This window comes from Vipera berus (assembly GCF_964194415.1).
Source record: "Vipera berus genome assembly, chromosome: 16".
NCBI classification, from domain to species: domain Eukaryota; kingdom Metazoa; phylum Chordata; class Lepidosauria; order Squamata; family Viperidae; genus Vipera; species Vipera berus.
The window spans coordinates 7,155,958-7,163,543 of NC_138219.1; positions in this window are offsets into that span (position 1 = coordinate 7,155,958).

A 7,586-nucleotide genomic window follows, 5' to 3' on the forward strand; every position below is an offset into this window, starting at 1 on the left:
CTGTGTGTGTAGATGATGGTGGCAAACAAACCAACACCATGGTTCACCGTGGTTAGAGAGAACCTGTGGGCAGATCCCAGATAAAAGGACCCCTTCAGAGGATTCCCCCACAAGGAGCTTCTGATACAAGATCTGTTTTTTGACCCGTGAGATTCCTCCCAGGGGGAGGTGCACCGTTCCTGGAGGTACTGCAATACCAGGCCGATGCTTGGAGTGGACGGAGCAAGCCCCTATTCCATCTCCCAGTTCCAAAAATCCATTTAATATGTAGTCCTCAAATAGAGGACATATCAGATATTAAACTGATAAGAACAGATACTACACTTGATCTTAGCCAAAAGGCCGAGAAGCGATACCGGAGGAAGGCGGACGGGGCCCGAGACTCCCGTGCGGGGGGTCCTCCAGTTTACAGGGAGCACGAATGGCTTGCAAAGAGATCCCAGTTTAAGATCAGTGGATCGATTCTGCCTGGCTCTTCGCCTGGGCTGGACTACAACCGCATCTCCTGGGGGTGAAAATGGAGGGTTCTCTCTCCCCACTGCGTGTTTCCCATCATGCCAGCTGGCTGTCCTGGCAGCCATTGGTGGAATATTTGCATAGGGTGAGTCACTCTCTCCGTCACTCTCCGCCCGTCATTCCTCAGCTGGCCAAGGGGGGGCACTAGCACCCCCCCTTCTCTGCCTGCACAGCAGGCCTGGAGAGCAGAGACGGGCTGGGGGGCTGAGCTGCTTCCCGCCCAGGGTGCCCCCCACCAAATCTCTGCTGCGGCATCTCCCGAACACGACCCACCAGCCCAGCCTGATGGGCACAGATGTCCTTCCCCCCCCTTGGCAGCTGCGGTTTGAGCATCACACGGGCACTCCAGGCCCGAACATCCATGCCACTTTCCTGGCTCTGGGTTCTGAATTACGGAGGGAGTATTTGCAGCAGGGGAGGGAAGAGAAAGCAGGAAGAAGGAAGGAAGGATGGAAGGAGAGAGAGAAAAGGAAGGAAGAAAGAAAAAGGGAAGGAAGAAAGAAAAAGCAAGGGAAGAAAGGAAAGAAAGGAAAGAAAGAAAGAAAGAAAAGAAAGAAAAGAAAGAAAGAAAGAAAGAAAGAAAGAAAGAAAGAAAGAAAGAAAGAAAGAAAGAAAGAAAGAAAGAGAAAGAAAGAAAGAAAGAGAAAGAAAGAGAAAGAAAGAGAAAGAAAGAGAAAGAAAGAAAAGAAAGAGGAAGGGAGGAAGGAAGGAAAGAGGAAGGGAGGAAGGAAGGAAAGAGGGAGGAAGGAAGGAAGGAAAGAGGGAGGAAGGAAAGAGGGAGAGAGGGAGGAAGGAAAGAGGAAAGAAAAAGAGAAGGGAGGGAAGGAAGGAAGGAAAAAATAAAAGGAGGGAGCGAGCAAGGGGACAGCTGAAGGAAAGAAATAGGAAAAGGTAGGGAGCTAAAAGAGAACAAGGAAAAGGAAGAAAAGCAAAAAAAAGAAAAGAGAAGGAAGGAAGGAAGGAAGGAAGGAAGGAAGGAAGGAAGGAAGGAAGGAAGGAAGGAAGGAAGGAGAGAGCCAAAGAAACACAGCAGCTCAATTTGGCATCTGTTCCGATATTCAGTTGTTCCATTTCTATTTTCAAAGTGAGGGCTTAAATCCTCTTTTATGCCCCAAGGGCAGTTTTAAATCCCAGATTAACACCCAACGTTTCTATCCCAAAGCCTCTAGAACTGAGGGATCCTTTTTATTACAGTCAGAGATCTGCAGCCCCCCCTCCCCCTTATATCCTCCCCCACCCCCCACCCCAGGTAGAAACAAATGCTCTTGCTTGCCAACTTCTCATTTTGCAAACCTCCAAAATGGCCAGGAGGTGGCAGAACTGTCTGTGCCGCCATGCCGCCCCCTAGCGGCTCTCCAGAGGTTGGCAGCCCTTGCCTTCCTCATCAAAGCCGGCAGAGGCAAAAGAGCTCCCACAGGGCAACCTGGCAGCTCTTAATTATCTTTGCAGATTAACTCATCCCGCTTGCTATAAATACAATTTAATTACTGCCGGCAGAGGTTGGTTGGGGCAGATAAAAATGCATCTTTGAAGGCTCACTGTGGGTGGGGGAAGGTGACTGGGAAAAGCAGAGGAGGAGGAGGAGGAGGGTCTCCCAACATCTGGCGAACATCTGGCAGGAGAAGCAGAAAGAGACCCGATCGTGAAGGGCCCCCATCTGAAAAAGACAAAAAAAAAAGAGAATAAACATTAAAATAGGAATTTGATGAGGAATTCGGGGAGGTGAAGTCCACAAGTCATAAAAGGGCCGAGTTTGAAGACCCCTGAATTAAAAGAGCTAAACGTATTTTTTTTAAAAAAAAAACACAACTAAAAATTAAATCAACAACTAAAACCTAAAAAACGAGGAGAAACATCTGAAAATTAAAGGAGTAAAACGCACAAAGCAACACCCCCCCCCCAAAAAATGAAACCAACGCCTAAAAAATAATAAACGAACATGAAATAAATAAAAAACAGAAACGAAATAAGCAAATAAACCACATTAAACACCCAAACAAAAGGGTGACTTGACGTTGAAGAGGAAAAACCAGCCTCACCACCCCCTTTTAAAAGCCATCCTGGTTTATACATCTTTAAAACCACCCAACTCGGCCTGTTTATTTTAAAGGCAGCATTTAAATTTTGTAATTATTGTTTTAAGGTAACTTATCTTCTGCATTTGGGCAAAATTAGGGTTTAATTTGTTTTCAATATCTGTATTTGTGCATTCTGATATTTATGTCACTGTTCACCGCCCTGAGTCCTTAGGGAGAAGGGCGGTATACAAATCAAATAAATAAATAAATAAATAAATAAATAAATAAATAGATAGATAGATAGATAGATAGATAGATAGATAGATAGATAATGAAAAATAAAGCAGTACAGTACTTAAGAGCGAATTGGCTCAGTGGGGGAAACCACCAGGCCCCTGCCCCACCCCCAATTCCCCTCCCGCCTTTTTTTAAACCCCCCCCGTTTCAATGACAAACCAAGTTGCTAGGCCTCAAGGAGGACGCGAAACACGCGGCCTGGCCTCTTCGGAAAGCAACGGCGACGCCTGGCGGTCCGAGGCGGAAGGAGGGGGCGTGGCTTAGCCTCCCGCCCTCCCCTCATTGGCCGGAGCCGCTCCTTTGTTCTCAACCGCCACGCCCACGGTTGCTAGGCGACGGCCCAAACAAAACCCCTGCAAAGCCGCGATGGCAACGCATTTCAGCTCGGGGCAGGTGAGAAAAGGGGGGGGCGGGGGCTCCGGCGCCCCCCAAACTCCCCCGCCCCCCCAAACTGGGGGATTTAAATGCATGTTGGGGGGAGGCAAACCTCAGGACGGGCGGGGGGGGGGAGGAGGTCGACCCTCCCTGCCCCAAAGCACCCTCCAGATATGTTGGACTACAACTCCCATCTGGATGCAGATGGGGAGGAGAGATGCTCGGGACTACAAATCCCATAAGGGTGATCTCTTGGAGCGCAGAACGGGGGGGGGGGAGGATTGTGCAGGAGGGATTACACACACACACACACACACACACACACACACACACACCTCCCCCACCCCAATTTCACCTCTAAATCCCAAGTTCCCACAGGAGCAAAAGTTTTTCCAATAGAACGAGAAAAATAAAATAAAATCTTTTTTATTGGGAGGGGGGTTTAAAATCCCTTTTCCCGCCGCAAGCGTGCCCCTCCCCCTTTCTTTTCCCAACAGGCTCTGCCCCCATTTCCCCCCCCCCACCTTAGTCCTGTTTTGGCCTGTTCCCCATTATAAACACATTAATATACTGGTTTCCTATATCAACATATATGTCTCGGTATGTCAATGCATATACATTGATCTATTTTGATCTATTTATTTATTTATTGATTGATGGGATTTATATCCCGCCCTATCTCCCGAAGGACTCAGGGCGGCTAACAACAAAACATATAATAAGTACAGAAATCAAGATAAAAATAAAATTGAGAACATCTGTGCAATAAATTAAAATTAGAGAATTTAAAAAATAAATTAAAAATTCTATTGCTTTAAATATTTCGTTTCCCACCCCCCCACCCCACCCGCCACCTCATTTTCCAGTATGAAGATGCCTATAATCCACGGAATTTGCAAAGCTGGAATCTTCCCAAGGTCACTAAGGCGGTGAGTTGCTTCCAAGACGGAAAAAAAGCCCCCCCCCTTTTTTTTTTAAACAGGAGAAGGCACGACCTGCTGAATCCCCGGATTGTAGCCAACCGGGGTTGTGTGAACACGTCTCGTGGTGTTTGCTTGCGTTCCGCGTGTCCTGTGGACTCGCAAAATGGTGGCAGTGCTAATTGCCGCTAACCCTGGGCAAACGGGGTCCTGAAAAATATCACCGGACCTTCGAAATAGATTGAAATTCTAAATTTCCTGGGGTGTTTTTTTTTTCCCTCCTTGAAAAAAGGCTGATCTTAATCTCAGTTTTAGATCTTGCTTGAATTTAGGGACCGGAAGCTGGTTGGGAAAGTCAGAAATGGTGATCGCGTGTCCTGGGGACGCTGGCAACTATCGTAAATAAATGCCAGTTTGCCAAGCATCCAAAATTTGATCCTGGGACTGTGAGGATGCTACGACGGTCGTAAGCGTGAGGACCAGCTCCAGGTCCCCTGTTTTTAGTGCTGTTGTAACTTCAAACAGTTGCAAAATGGTTGGTTATAAATTCAATAATTTATAAAACAGAATTTATAAAATAAATGGTAAACCTCTAAGGAAACGTGAACACTTTTTTTTTTTTTAAAAATGTCTGTTCTAGGCCTTTGGTTCCACTTTGCGAATTTTGTCATCTTAATCATTTTTCGAGTCAAGATTTGTAAAAAAAATAATCAAAACAAAAAATGGGATGCGCTTCTCACCGTCCTCTGGGGAAGCGCTTACAGCTCAGATGGGTTTTACGGGTTTTGCTTCTGGATCCTTGTTCATTAACGAAGGTGGAGGTGAAAAACCAGAGCAGGACAAGTGTTAAATTTGCCAGATTAAGTCTAATGGATGATTGCATTTTGATTTTATTTTATTTTATTTTTTTGAAAAGAACGTAGGCACGGGAGAACAAGAAGCGAGAGGAGTGGGATGTGCTGGTATTGTGTGCCTTAAATTACCAGAAGCAGCTTGAGAGAGCTAATCTAATGAATAATGCATTTCACACTCCCGATCCTGTTCCTACCTTCCTGTCGTGTTCTTTTCTATTGCAATCCGTTTTGTATTTTGCATTCTGCACTTATTCCCCTATTTTATTCTGCGTTCCATTCTTTTCTCTTTCTCCAACCCCACCGTCCTTTCCATTCCATCCTTTTTCCTTTTCTCTCCTTCCTCTTCCATTCTTTCTCTTCCCTTTCTTTTCCTCCTTTCCTTTTTTCCTTTCTTCCCTTCTTCTATCTTCCTTTCCATTCCTCCTTCCCTTCCCTTCCCTTCCCTCTTTTCCTTCTTTCCTTCCCTTCCCTTTCTTTTCCTCCTTTCCCTTCTTCCCTTTCCTCCCCTCCCCTTCTTCTATCTTCCTTTCCTTTCCTTTCCTTCCCTTCCCTTCCCTCTTTTCCTTCTTTCCTTCCCTTCCCTTTCTTTTCCTCCTTTCCCTTCTTCCCTTTCCTCCCCTCCCCTTCTTCTATCTTCCTTTCCTTTCCTTTCCTTCCCTCTTTCCCTTTCCTTTCTTCCCTTCTATCTTCCTTTCCATTCTTTTCCTTCCCTCTTTCCCTTTCCTTTCTTCCCTTCTTCTATCTTCCTTTCCTTTCCTCCTTCCCTTCCCTTCTTTCCTTCTTTCCTTCCCTTTCTTTTCCTCCTTTCCCTTCTTCCCTTCTTTCCTTTCCTCCCCTTCCCTTCTTCTATCTTCCTTTCCATTCCTTTCCTTTCCTTCCCTCTTTCCCTTTCCTTTCTTCCCTCCTTCAATCTTCCTTTCCTTCCCTCTTTCCCTTCCCTTCCTTTTCCTCCTTTCCTTCCCTCCCCTCCCTCTAACTTCCTTCCCTTCCCCTTCCTTCCCTTCCCTTGTTTTTCTCCCATCAGCATCCTTCAACCCGGGAAGGATTCACTCAGTTCGTAGCCAATGACCGAGGCCACTTGCTTCCTTCCATCCCGCGCTCCAAGGTGACTTTTATTCTCTTTTTCCCCAGCCAGGGATTTCACCCCTTAAACTGACCACCACGACGTAACAATAAGATCAGCATAGGTAGCCCTCAACTTACAGCCACCGTTGCGCCCAAAATTTCTGTCGCTAAGCGAGACCTCGGCTGAGGAAGCCTCCCCCACTTGACCACCTTTCCTTCCACCCTGGTTAAGGGAATCCCGGCTTCCTCGTTGACTCTGCTTCTCAGAAGGCCACAAAAAAGGGGGGGGGTGTCGTCCCTTGACCCCGGGGGACACTGCAAGCGTCATAAATACGAGTCAGTGGCCAAGCGCCTGGATTTCGATCACGTGACCACAGGGGACGCTGCAGAGGTGTGAAAAAACCATTGTTTTTTTTTTAAAAGGGCTGCTGCACCTTCACTAAAAGGGTTGTGAGTCAAGGACCCCTTGGCAATAACTTAACAGGCTAAAGCTGGGGTTGGTTTCCCACAAAACCCCCCAGGTTTGCTTGCGCTAAGCCGGCAAAGGTTTCAGGGCTGTTGCAAACGCAGATTGTCCTTGAGTTACGAACACAGGCGCGACCTGCATTACAACGGTGGGCTTCTCCAAATCTGTGTCCTAGGCCCTGCCGTGTGAATGGGGGGCCCCCGCTTCTTTCCCCCTGGCCTGCAGTGTTGAACCCGTGGCAGAGAGAGGTCTCCCCTTTCCCCTAGGCTTCTCCCTGGGGTACCTATATGACCACCTGGGACATGCCCTTGAAAATCCCACCGGCCAAGGTCTCTCTCACCTCCCGTTCCATCGACGCAGCGGCCCGGCTTACCGAATGGATGAATAAATCGGCGGCCTTAAGCAAAGCCTGCAACGGATTGTGTCCGGAAATTGTTGGCAAGGTAAGCAGCCCCATGCCGCCAAGGGCGGGGGGAATATCTGCAGCTCTGGGTTGAAAGGAGGGGTCCTCGGGGTGTTCTGCCAGCTTGGTGGCTTCTTTCCAGACGTTTCAGGACCCCAGCTAGGTAACGTCATCAGCGTAGGAGGGAGTGGGGTTTGTGGAATGGAGGAGGAGGAGAAGAGGAGGAGGAGGAGGAGGAAGACTGTGGGGTGCTTGGCGCTCTTTGAGCTTGGCGGTTTTCTTGCAGACGCTTCACGTAGAAGGGAAAGGGGTTTGTGGAAAGGGAGGGGGAGAAGAGGAGGAGGAGGAGGAGGAGGAGGAAGAGGAGGAGAAAAGGAGGAGGACTGTGGGGTCCTTGTGCCCTCTGAGCTTGGCGGTTTTCTTGCAGACGTTTCATGACCTAACTAGCTAACATCAACAGTGTAGAAGGGAAAGGGCTTTGTGGAAAGGAGGAGGGGGAGGAGGAGGAGAAGAGGAGGAGGAGGAGGAAGAAGAAGACGACAACTGTGGGACCCTTGGTGCTTTGAGCTTGATCTCCTTGCAGACGTCCCATTACCCAACTACGTAACATCATCAGTGCTTGAAGGGAGAGGGGTTGGCGAAGAGGAGGAGCACGAGGAGGAGGAGGAGGAG